General features: G+C 41.7%; 1 protein-coding gene across 1 annotated transcript in view; it reads left to right on the plus strand.

Annotated features, from left to right (window-relative positions):
- Positions 1-13325, plus strand: part of pcdh9 (protocadherin 9) — a gene marked incomplete at both ends in the record, with an annotated part of 361675 nt that overhangs the window by 254093 nt on the left and 94257 nt on the right. The gene's annotated exons all lie outside the window — the stretch shown is intronic.

A 13325-nucleotide genomic window follows, 5' to 3' on the forward strand; every position in this document is an offset into this window, starting at 1 on the left:
TGTGAGTCTGAAACACATGTTTACCTTTGTGGACATCTAAAAACGGTGAACTTCCTGTTCAAAACGCCGGCTCTTTTACCTGTTAAGACTAGTCTGACTCACCTGGTCAAACCTAGTTGAACTCACATTTATGTGTCAGACTAGGTTTATGAGTCACAGGAAGTGTAAACACAATCGGAGGTTCTGATTGTATTTACACTTCCTTAGTCTTAGACAAGTTACTTGTCTTAGACAAGTCTTAGTTAGTTAGTCTCTCAAGCCAGACGGTCTCTTCTGCATAAGGTGAATAGAGCGCATTTTTTATAGTCTTATCGACTACCCAAAGCACTTTTACATGAATACCTCACATTCACCCATTCGCACCGACGGCGAATCGGGAGCGGTTAGGGGTTCAGTGTCTTGCTCAAGGACACTTGGACACACTGTCGGGAGGAGCCAGCCTCGAACCGGGAACCTTCCGATTCCCAGGCGACAGCTCTACCTCCTGAGCTAATGCCTGAGGGCAGCCATTCCCCACCTGTGGGGCAAGTGGGCCACCAAATAATTAGCAAAACATTAGGATCTCCATTGTGAAATAATACCAGTTTTTATTTATTTATTATAAATTATTCGTTAATTAGCCTATTGCAGACAATTCTAATTTCTCATTTCTGTGTGGTGCTGATGGACAGCTCCTTGGAAAAGGTTGGGAACAGCTGACTTAGTAATCACAACAAAATGTTTCAGGTTTTGCTTTAGGGAACAACTAAAATCTCTTAAAGGAGTTTTTGGGAGTTTCACCCATTTGCCATATCGCCCATACATAACCAAGATACACAATACCTTTACCGTCACTCTCCGTACAGTATACAGTGAGCTAACAGTCGTCCAGTTAGTTAGTATGGGACAACACAGTACAGCTGTTTGAAGTCACCAAAAACACACCTTTCTAACAACTCCAAAAAGCTATGTAGGACATGAGATTTAAGGTAACTAGATAGCCTTCTAAACAGCGCATGCGCCGTGTACAGAGGAAGCACTGTGTACAGGCAAACAAGGAAGTAACTCGGTGTGGTGATTTACTACGAAAATGACGTTTCACGTAACTATGCATTATTATTTCATCGCGTGGTGAGTACCCGAGTCACAACATGTACATAGAGCTTTTTGGCGCTGTTAGAAATGTGTGTTTTTGGTGACTTTGAACAGTTGTATACTGAAACTCACAAAAAGTTGGCGCATCCCTTTAACAAGAGATAACCGTTAGTCATGGAAAAACAACAACAACCAAATATCATTTCATTTAGAGTCATTTGATCCCTCAAGTAGGTTTCTGGTGGATCCACGAGCAGGTCATTCATTTCTCAGTTAATCATCCAGACTTGTTCATTCCTCCCAGGAGCAAACCTGCCTCTCCCATCGGCTCCTCACCTATTTGTGAAACTCATTTGATTTATTTAGAGATGATTTCCCAGTTGGAGGTCTTGGTGCTCAGCTGAAGATGTGAACTTTCTCACTATTTCTGGTGGGAACGTTGCTCCTCCGACCCACTTTTCTCATTATATCATTAAGAGGCGGCGGGGAGGATCAAGCGAATCGCCCCCCAAGGTCGACGCCATGCTCGCCCGCTGAGGGGCAGAGCAGCAGCCATGCTCGCCCGCTGAGGGGCGGAGCAGCAGCCATGCTCGCCCGCTGAGGGGCGGAGCAGCAGCCATGCTCGCCCGCTGAGGGGCGGAGCAGCAGCCAGCTCGCCCGCTGAGGGGCGGAGCAGCAGCCAGCTCGCCCGCTGAGGGGCGGAGCAGCAGCCATGCTCGCCCGCTGAGGGGCGGAGCAGCAGCCAGCTCGCCCGCTGAGGGGCGGAGCAGCAGCCATGCTGATGGCGATGATTTGAGTAAACTGTGTGTGGCTACGCTATCATTCAGATGGCGAGTTAGCAGACGACGATGAGCACCGTGTAATGACTAAGACTATGTTGTCACAACGCTGAGGCTTGTAATTACTATCTTCTTAAACGACAACAGCAACACATGGCCCATCCAGGTGCAGACTGCAGAGTATACAACAACTGACTAGCATTGTTTTCAGTCTGTCATTTCTCTTAACAGAGACATATGTAGAAATTAAAGGAACAGCTGACCCTAAAATCCAAATGACATATTTTTCTTCTTACCTGTAGTACCTGTAGTGCTATTTATCTATATGGTTTTGTGTGTGAGTTGCCTGAGTTTTGGAGATATCAGCCGCAGAGTTTCTGCCTTCTCTCCAATACAATGGAGCTGGATGGCAAAATGGCACCAGAGGCCACTTACTTGTAGAGGTGGTGGTCTCAAGCGCGTCCAAGGCCACACTCGTTGAGGGAGATAGAAAGGGTAGAAAGTCAAGTCAAGTTTATTTATATAGCCCTAATTCACAAGCATGTCTCAGAGGGCTTCACAGAAAATATATCTAGCTAATTCTAGCTGACACAACAGTAGCAAGAATATACAGAATTAAGATAACATTTGAACAATTGATAGAGAAATATAGAAAATATAGAAATGAGGATAGAGCAGAGGAGAGAGCAGGAGAAGGGAGGAGAGCAGGGGGAATGTGAGAGAGTGATGGGGTGGGGAGGGAATGGGAAATGTTGGAGGGTATAGGAGGTGGGGAAGGAGCAAGAGGAGAGAGCAGGAGAGGGGAAAGGGGGGGGTGTGGGGGAGAAGAGAGCAAGGGGAGGGAGGAGGTGGAGAGAGAATGGGAAATGTGGGAGGGGAGAGAGCGTATGGAAGAGTATGGGAGTATAGGGGAGTATGGGAGACTATATGGAGAGAACAGAGAGAGGAGGGCTAGCTGACACAACATTAACAAATTACAGTAGTAATAATAACACATCGAACAATTATATGATAGAGAAATATAGACACACATCTTGCAAACGGACATATGTCGATTTCTTAGCAACCAAACTATGCCTAATTTAATTGGCTGCAAGCCTTTAGTAGTGAGTCCCTTTGCCAAATAAACACATGTTCACATATAGAGCTTATGGGTGCCTCGCTTTAGGGTAGAATGGGTGCCATGCTTTAAATAGTGGCGGAATATTGGAGGGGATAGAGTGGGTGCCATGCTTTGGAGTAGAATGTGTACTATGCTTTAGAGTAGTGGGGGAAGGGGGGAAGAGGAGAGAGCAGGAGAGGGGAGGAGGGAGGGAGAGCGGGGGGATGTGGGGGAGGAGAGGAGAGGGCAGGGAGAGGGAGGAGGTGGGGAGAAAATGGGAAATAAAAAAATGGGATCTCCCTCAACGAGTTCAATCATTCCCCTTACCAAGAGCACCTCGGATACAAACAAACAAACAAACAAACAGACGAACAGACACACATACGACAGAGCACGCCAGCTCCTCTAGTTCTCGGAAACTGGATGGCACTTGGCCTGTGGTTCAAAACGGCAAAAACATACATTTGATAAACTCAACAGCAAATGTCTCTTTCCAGAAATCATGACCCCGTTACTCAAGATAATCCACAGACCTTGTTATGAGCGGTTTCACGGAGGAACTCTTTTCTTTTGACCAAACTACACCCGCTAGCTGCTAGCTAGTTCCTACATGCAAAAGAAAATAGTGCTGTTGAGTTTTTCAAATGTATTTTGTTGGTGCTTCGAGCACCACAAGCCGAGTGCCATCCAGTTCCATTGTATTCAAGAGAAGGCCGACATCTCTGCGGCCGATATCTCCAAAACTCAGGCAACTATCCCAAAACGATATAGATGGATAAACAGCACTACAGGTGAGAGGAAAAATATGTATTTTGGATTTCAGGGTGAGCTGTCCCTTTAACATATCTACCATCATTGTAAAAAGACCAACAGCAACATAATATATGTTTCAATTTGATCCATAGGGGACAAGCATGGACGTCACGGCTATGTTATTCCTTCTCAGTCCTGCCTCTCTGTGTGTATCTGCGTGCATATTAGCTCATTTATCCTATCACTACATTTATCATACACATAATAACTACAATAATTGTGACAACCAATCAAATAATACTGTCTGGCAACAAAAAAAAACAATAGATTCAAATTAATTAACCTCTTAGCTAATGTTAATGATTTTTTTATTTTATTACGCTAATGGAATAACTTTATAATTGTAATCTCATTGCAAATTTCAAAAGACAGGCATTTGAAGCCAAAGTGAATTAACGATGATTGTGGTATCTGAAAGCTGTCATTAAAATGTCAGCAGTAGCAGGCATTTGATATGCACTCTCGTGTTCACAGCACGTCAAGCATTCAGTATATTGTAAACTGACATGTAGGCTACTGTAGACATTGTAGGAAAATCCACCACAAATAAACCACACCCAATACAAGACTAGAATATTAAAAGGTAACGTAATCATTTAAAAACATGCGATAGTGCTTTGTAAAGTCAGTCCAATGTGAAGTATGATGTAAAATCAGATGGAAAGTTTTAGATGGTTATACTTTTAGTATGATGAAAGTGATGGCCCAGGAGGAGTACACAACATAGGCACATTTTTGCAAAGCAGATAAAACACGACAACACAATAGATTCAACTCACAATACAGTTGGCATTTACACAACTCAACAGCTGCTCACAACGAGCAGAAGCGAGAGGCGGGTTTGATCTGACTGGTCTAAATTATGGATTCACTGCTGTAGAATGAGGAGGAACCAGTTAACATAATTTTATCCACTACATCCAGCTACTAACATTACAGTACCTGGCGTCGCAAACACCTGTCTTGTTTTGAATAATCTCCCTGGCACCTTTGCTACGTCGGCTATAGCGTGCTCCTATTTATATATATTCCATAGATGCTTTTTGATTGCCTGTCGGTTATTTTTCTACAGCCGCTTGAACCAAAATGTTAGTACGTTATTAAAGCAGAGGTTATTAAAGCATATTTTTTACATATCTCTTGTGCAGTAACAATGACATGTGACCTTTTTGAAGTGTCCAATTTGGTCTGTGTTCTGCATGCCTGCTGCACGTTATATATATATATATATATATATATATATATATATATATATATATATAATATATGCACGTTATATATGCAGTCTTTGCAAGTTAACAGTTAAAATTGGAAGAAGTCCAAGTCTCCGACGTTACGATGTCTATATATTCCATAATGACACATAATGAGACACGGGTGTTGACACGGCTGCTGTCTTACCTGCATAGTTGCATTGAGGTCTTAATCTAATTACAGTGACATTTTTGTGAGCACGTAAACATGGTGACCGTGGCTGTCTCAGCATGCACTTCATTATAAAGGGAAATGCCACCAAATGTCTGCTCTTAAAGGGACAGCTCTAAACCCTGAAATCCAAAATACATATTTCTCCTCTCACCTGTAGTGCTGTTTATCCATCTATACCGTTTTGGGATAGTTGCCTGAGTTTTGGAGATATCGGCTGTAGAGATGGCTGCCTTCTCTCCAATACAATGGACCTGGATGGCACTCGGCTTGTGGTGCTCGAAGCACCAAAAGAATAATACATTTGAAAAACTCAACAGCATATTGTCTCTTTCCAGAAATCATGATCCCGGTTACTCAAGATAATGCACAGACTTTGTTGTGAGCAGTTTCATGTAGGAACTATTTTCTTTTGTAGGAACTAGCTATCAGCTAGCGGGTGTAGTTCGCTCAAAAGAAAAATAGTTCCTCCATGAAACTGCTCATAACAAGGTCTGTGAATTATCTTGAGTAACGGGGTCATGATTTCTGGAAAGAGACATTGCTGTTGAGTTTATCAAATGTATTTCTTTGGCACTTTGAGCACCACAAGACGAGTGCCATCCAGTTGTATTGGAGAGAAAGCAGAAACTCTGCGGCCGATATCTCCAAAACTCAGGCAACTAACACAAAACGATATAGATGGATAAATAGCACTGCAGGTAAGAAGAAAAAATATGTCATTTGGATTTTAGGGTGAGCTGTTCCTTTAACTAAGTCACTGTGCTGCACTAGACATGTGCTGGCTGTATTAGTGAATAATAAGCTTACTGTGTTTCTGTACACCTCCATAGGGAAGGCATTGAAAATGATGCGATGGGTTTTCTAGGAATAAAGGTGCATTCTCTGCTTCAGCACTGGCTGCATTACTATCATGTCAGTTGTATTTAGATGTGCAGTTTGGACCATGTTGCGCTGATGAGTGCGCTGTACTGTCAATGGAGCTGCTCCAAATTGTAGATCAGAATGACGTGTCACAGATTAGAGTCTCTAGAGGTGTAGGTAGGCTACATGAGTTCAAATGTGGCACAATAAGCACACAAAATAGGTATCAGATCAATCTAAGTAACAAAAGATGATCCCAACCAGCACTGTGTTCATTAAGAGTACAACATCAGTATTCCTACATACATGTATAGCATGTTTTTTTCCCCCAGTGATGTCATTCAACTTTGCAAGTGTCTCATGTCTAATTGATATTGATGATATTGATGATAATATTATGAGTATTAGTATCCATGACAATAGAACTCTAACAAGTAGCAGTGACCTGCTACTTGTCTGACTTTATGTCCCAAAATACAAGGTCATACTGTGACTATACTGGTGGTGTTCCCAAATGGACTAACTCACTAGTTGCAGTTTGACTAGGTGCTAGCCACTGTAGGACTTTAAGCCCTACAACATTTTCATACAAGCGCGACAGCAAGAGGGTCCGGGGTTCGATTCCCACTTGGGACACTGTTGACACTGACTGGGGGTATACAGTATCTCCCCATGCCTTTGGTGCCTGGTGCCCGGGTGGGTTATCTCGTGAGAAAGGGCCTCTCTGTGTGGAGTTTTCATGTGTTCTCCCCGTGCTCCTCTGGGCTTTCCTCCATATATAACCCCCCACTAAGAAACATGCGGAAGATGGTCGTCTGACCAGCGGCGGTTGGTTGGTTGGCAGACGTTGGTCCCCGGGTCCTCCACTGCAGCTGCCCACCTCTCCTGCACCATGGAGGAGGACGAGCCAGGACCCATCAGGATCTGTTCAAAGCTCAACAATATTTTAATTTCCCAGCATATTAAGATTTTTTACAAATCATTTGCAAAAAGAAAAAGTCATGGCCAAGGTTGAACTGCTTCACATTCTCAAGAGTCTATAGTCCTCATTTTTGTGCAGCATATTGAATTAACCTTTTGAAATTTAAAGACATTATTTTTGCAGCGCTTTTCAAAATCACTTTTCTGTTCAGCCCCACGGCACCATTAGGCATTATTATTCTCCCTTTTCGTACTTTCTCGATGATCCTTACATCTGTCTGCAGAATAGCCTGTCAAAGCCATGCATAGCAAAAGCAGACTTAGTTTGAGACTAATTCTGAAAAGCCTGTATTAGAAGCCGTTTGTAGATTGTAGAAAACAAAGGAATGCCCTGTAGGGGGAAATGTCTTATTTTCTGTTATTTTATTGTTTTGTCAATTTCTACAAACTCCTCTCTTTGTGGTTGCAAGAGGCATTAGAGGACCTGATAATTGCTTGTTTAAAGCAGTGTTTAAATTGTAATGCTTACACAGTAGCATTTACTGGCATTACAATTCTAACCCTGCAAACGTTTCAACATGAAACGCTGTCCAATGATGAAAACCCAATGAAAGACGTGGATGGAAAAATTACATTTCTGATTGACAGACAAATTTGAAGCAAATTTAAATTCTGTACACAATAGAAATCTAAGCTGTTTGGGTGGCATTCAAGGGTAACACTACTAACCTTTAAGTGTGGAAAGGTTCCCATTGTCCACTACTAAGTGGGACACCATAGCACAAGTCAAACGTGGTTTCAGACAGGTGTGCTAATGGGGGCACCCCAAGGATCCTTATCCAAGGATAATACTTTTTTACTCTATAGTGTATATGCCTCAAAATCATACTCATTCTGTCACAAATTATCTCTATTTTAATTTACTGCAGTGATTTAAACTGCTGCTGTAAGTGTTTCCATTACAGTTTTTCGCAAAAGAATTGCGATATTTCTACAACTTCGACAATGTACAATTGCGACTTGTAGGCGTTTCCATTGAAGTTGCGTTTGAGTGATTCCCCGTTGCAGCAGCTGCCACAGTGATTACGCACGGGGATCTTCTGCCCCATATCCCGTCCCCTGCATGCTCAAATCCAACCAATGGTCAATGCAAATCCCAACATGAAGTTACAATGCATATAAACGAGCCTGATTATCAATTCAAAAGAAAATGAGTCGCAAAATGTTGCTGGCTGCGTGAATGCAGTCAGCGCGACAGGCAGAGGAAAAAAGGTAGCCTAATAGCCTACAACTAATCCGATTTAGAGATGGAGGGGGGAAAAGGCTGATTTGGTTCTATAATTGCACCTGAAACGTGTGCAATGTATTAGCCTACTCACAGTCACTGTATTCACTTCAGACAGCACCACCGCACCAGTGTGTGCTTTTCATCCTCTCATCTCGCCGCTGTGCCAAATGCGCGCACACAGGCAGCCTGCTGTCACCATGGACCGATTTCTGCCATTAAACATTATCTAATTTGCCCGGCTACGCTTTTGCATAACACTCGTCTTTCTGCTAGGTAGCGTTGCTTCAAAGTTTTCCACTTGCTGCAGAGGTTTTGACACGGCTATCGAACCTTACTTACCAAACTTATTTTCCGCTCCTTTTCCAAGGGATAATATGGGTCACATGACGTGCAAATGCGAAAAATGTGTTTCCATTACACTTTTGCGATAAACTTCTATATCGACACGTCTGAAAAACCACCTCATGAGAGCGAAAAAACTTTTTGCGATATTTGGGAGGTTTTTCGAAATTCACGTGTTTCCATTACCCACTTTCTATTGCGATATATAGATTTTGCGCATTTCTGAGAGTAATGGAAACACGACTATTGAGTCAAACAGGTATTTGAAAAGAACACTGGCAATGAGCCATTGTGTTCAACAACATGCTATTTCAATCAGACTCAAGTAGCCACACAATCACAGTCTGCAAACCAGGGAGAATGTTTCTAGCTCTGAATTGAAAAAACACATTTTTCAAACTTGTGAATGATAGAAATGTGGTCAGTGTCCTCCCACACACAATGCTTCATTTGTGCCGGATCCTGCCTGAACAGGATCTGGCACCTGGCGGTTTTGGACTACCTGCATTCCGGTAGGATTTGCATGGGTACCGGCAGCTGGTGGCATGACATTTATTTATTTCTTTCTTTCTTTCTTTATTTTTGTCTGCTATAATACTCACAATGGTTCACTCTTGTTTCCTTTCATTTCCCATGCCTTGCAAAAACCTAACTCTCATGTCCATATGAAGACAGGTGATTAGCCTATTATAAATGTCCATATGAAGACAGGTGATTAGCCTATTAGAAGGTAGCAACAAGAGCATAGGAATCACTTCACACATGAGTGAGCTGCTCTGCAGAGAGTGTTATGCTCAACTTCACACAGCGTCATGGCTAAACATTGAATTTGCTGTCCATGTCCCCTGTGGGGACTATTTTGGAAAATTAGACAATGTAAGCAATGCATAATTTTTTTTTCTTTTTTACGGCATGGCCACTAGGGGGCGAGGCGTCTATGAGAGAGTCTGTCTGTATGTCCCCACAGAAGAAAGAAAGAAAGATGCAAGGTCACCGATGATGTCATACAGTTCTATGTCCCCATGAAAGAAAGAAAGTGGCCAGGTTGTCAATGATGCCACACCGATGGCACAGAGCAATCGTGATGTCATCGGTGATGATGTCATCAGTGATAATGTCATCAGTGTGTCAGATGTGAGTTAAGTTGTGGACCAGTGATGTCACTGCATTGTGATGACAAAATATTGCACAAATGCCCTGCACAAAGATATTGCACCTCCTCCCCCCCAAGAAAGCTGCAAAGATAAATGTACGTTTAAGTCTCCTTCTTTTGTGAGCTTATTTTGTACTCGCTTAGATGTGACATTACAGATGACTGAAGCTTCTTAGATGTGACATTACAGATGACTGAAGCTTCTTAGATGTGACATTACAGATGACTGAAGCTTCTTAGACGTGACATTACAGATGACTGAAGCTTCTTAGATGTGACATTACAGATGACTGAAGCTTCTTAGATGTGACATTACAGATGACTGAAGCTTCTTAGATGTGACATTACAGATGACTGAAGCTTCTTAGATGTGACATTACAGATGACTGAAGCTTCTTAGATGTGACATTACAGATGACTGAAGCTTCTTAGACGTGACATTACAGATGACTGAAGCTTCTTAGATGTGACATGACAGATGACTGAAGCTTCTTAGACGTGACATTACAGATGACTGAAGCTTCTTAGATGTGACATTACAGATGACTGAAGCTTCTTAGATGTGACATTACAGATGACTGAAGCTTCTTAGATGTGACATTACAGATGACTGAAGCTTCTTAGATGTGACATTACAGATGACTGAAGCTTCTTAGATGTGACATTACAGATGACTGAAGCTTCTTAGATGTGACATTACAGATGACTGAAGCTTCTTAGATGTGACATTACAGATGACTGAAGCTTCTTAGATGTGACATTACAGATGACTGAAGCTTCTTAGACGTGACATTACAGATGACTGAAGCTTCTTAGATGTGACATTACAGATGACTGAAGCTTCTTAGATATGACATTACAGATGACTGAAGCTTCTTAGATGTGACATTACAGATGACTGAAGCTTCTTAGATGTGACATTACAGATGACTGAAGCTTCTTAGATGTGACATTACAGATGACTGAAGCTTCTTAGATGTGACATTACAGATGACTGAAGCTTCTTAGATGTGACATTACAGATGACTGAAGCTTCTTAGATGTGACATTACATATGACTGAAGCTTCTTAGATGTGACATTACAGATGACTGAAGCTTCTTACATGTGACATTACAGATGACTGAAGCTTCTTAGATGTGACATTACAGATGACTGAAGCTTCTTAGATGTGACATTACAGATGACTGAAGCTTCTTAGATGTGACATTACAGATGACTGAAGCTTCTTAGATGTGACATTACAGATGACTGAAGCTTCTTAGATGTGACATTACAGATGACTGAAGCTTCTTAGATGTGACATTACAGATGACTGAAGCTTCTTAGATGTGACATTACAGATGACTGAAGCTTCTTAGATGTGACATTACAGATGACTGAAGCTTCTTAGATGTGACATTACAGAGGACTGAAGCTTCTTAGATGTGACATTACAGATGACTGAAGCTTCTTAGATGTGACATTACAGATGACTGAAGCTTCTTAGATGTGACATTACAGATGACTGAAGCTTCTTAGATGTGACATTACAGATGACTGAAGCTTCTCGCTCAAACAAGGAAATGCAAATAAATGCTAAGTGAGGGAAGTGACATTCACTCGCTCTGAAGTCCTGCTGCTGCGAGACGGTCCTGCAATTATGGATCGCTATTACTGCCCGTTTCTGCAGAAGGAAGAAATGAGACAAACAAATAACCTTTATCACATTTTCCTTCAAATGGATGCGACATGATTCTGTCAATCAGTTACATTTCTCAAAATATGATAATAGATTACTGGACCATTGAGGTCTGTCAGATCGGTTGTGCACGACTGAGAGTCTCCACATTACAAAGACGCTGCTGAAATACTAATTGACAGCAGAGGCGTTATAAGGATGGTGAAACATTGGGGGGCTTAGCCCACACTGAGAAATCTTTAGGTTGTCACCCAACATTGCACCATTTAGAAGTGATTTCTGAGTCAAATGAATATAAGATGTGAGGCACTGTGCTCTACACAAAAAAACTCCCCATCAGGTGCGTAGGCTGGCTTTCATCAAATCAAGATAAAAACTAAATGAGTGCAATCTGAGTTCTCATTTAACTTGGTTATTATTTTTTATTTTCAGCAGCAGCTCCAGGCTTAAAAACCCAGAGAAAAAATAACCGCCTTCGACGTTGATGAAGTCATATGTTAGATTATATGTTGCGGTGTGCCAATGCTTTGCCAAGGTTCAGCGTGCGAAACCTTGAGAGTCATAGGCAGTGTTGGGCAAGTTACTTTCAAAATGTAATATACTACATATTACTAGTTACTTTCATTTGAAAGTAATAAGTTACTTTACAATATTACAATCTGTGTAGACTAGAGTAACTCGTTACTTATTACACTACTTTTGCATTACTTTCACCAAAATAACAGCAGCAGCAGAATGACATCGCCGCCCCGGAACCATCCCGAAAAATTATTTCAACCGTCTTGAAGTCGGTGTAAACAATCCAAAATTCTAAATGTTATCCTTTTCCTTTGTTATTGTCATCTATAGTGGTTATTTGCATAAAAACACAGTTTGATTAGGAAATGATAGTATCTTTATTTAAATATGTGCTTTGGTTAAAAAAATATAACTCAATTTGTAACTTGTGTTACAAAGTGACAAAGTAACGTATAATATTACTGAAATCCTATAAGTAATAAGTTATATTACTGCGTTACTGCTAAAAGTAATATATTACATGTAATGTTACTTTTGTAATGAGTTACTCCAACACTGGTCATAGGCAAACAAAAACAAAACAAACAAAAAAACAGAGAGAGACAAAAACGAGAGGAGACATGCGGGGGTGGGAAGGGGGCGGAGCTGAGTGCGGGTGGGAAGGGGGCGGGGCTGAGTGCAGGTGGGAAGGGGGCGGAGCTGAGGTCCACCATAAGAGTTCAGAGGGACAAGCAGCAGGGCTCATTCAGCATTCAGGTCCAGAAGAGCAGCAGGGCCAGCAGTGATGACATCACCGCTCACTGCCGGTGGGAAAACTGCACAGGATCTAAACTGCAATCCAACAAAACACAGATTAGGATGTCTCAGGAAATGAAGATCCAATCAGGAACACTCTTGTTGGGGGGGGGGAGGGGAGTGGGTGATAGTCAGAGAGAAAAAAACTCAAATCTCCAAGATCAAAATCATACATTTACAAGAAAAACTGATATTCTCTGAGATCTCACAAATGTATGATAGAAAAACAAAACTCACGTCCGTCCGTTCCATACTCATTAATGCGATATCTCAGGAACGCCTTGAGGGAATTTCTTCAAATTTGGCTCAAACTTCCACTTGGACTCAAGGATGAACTGATTACAATTTGGCGGTCAAAGATCAAGGTCACTGTGACCTCAACAAAGACGTTTTGGCCATAACTCAAAGATACACTAATTATGACAAAATTCACACAAATGTCTTATTGGATAAAATGATGAAGTGATGACATTTCACATCCAAAAGTTCAAAGGTCAACTTCACTGTGACGTCATAATGTTTTGCTTATCATTGGATCTTGGGTCATGCTACAAAAATGGTGGAACTAAG

This window comes from Poromitra crassiceps (assembly GCF_964638095.1).
Source record: "Poromitra crassiceps genome assembly, chromosome: 28".
Lineage (NCBI taxonomy): Eukaryota > Metazoa > Chordata > Actinopteri > Beryciformes > Melamphaidae > Poromitra > Poromitra crassiceps.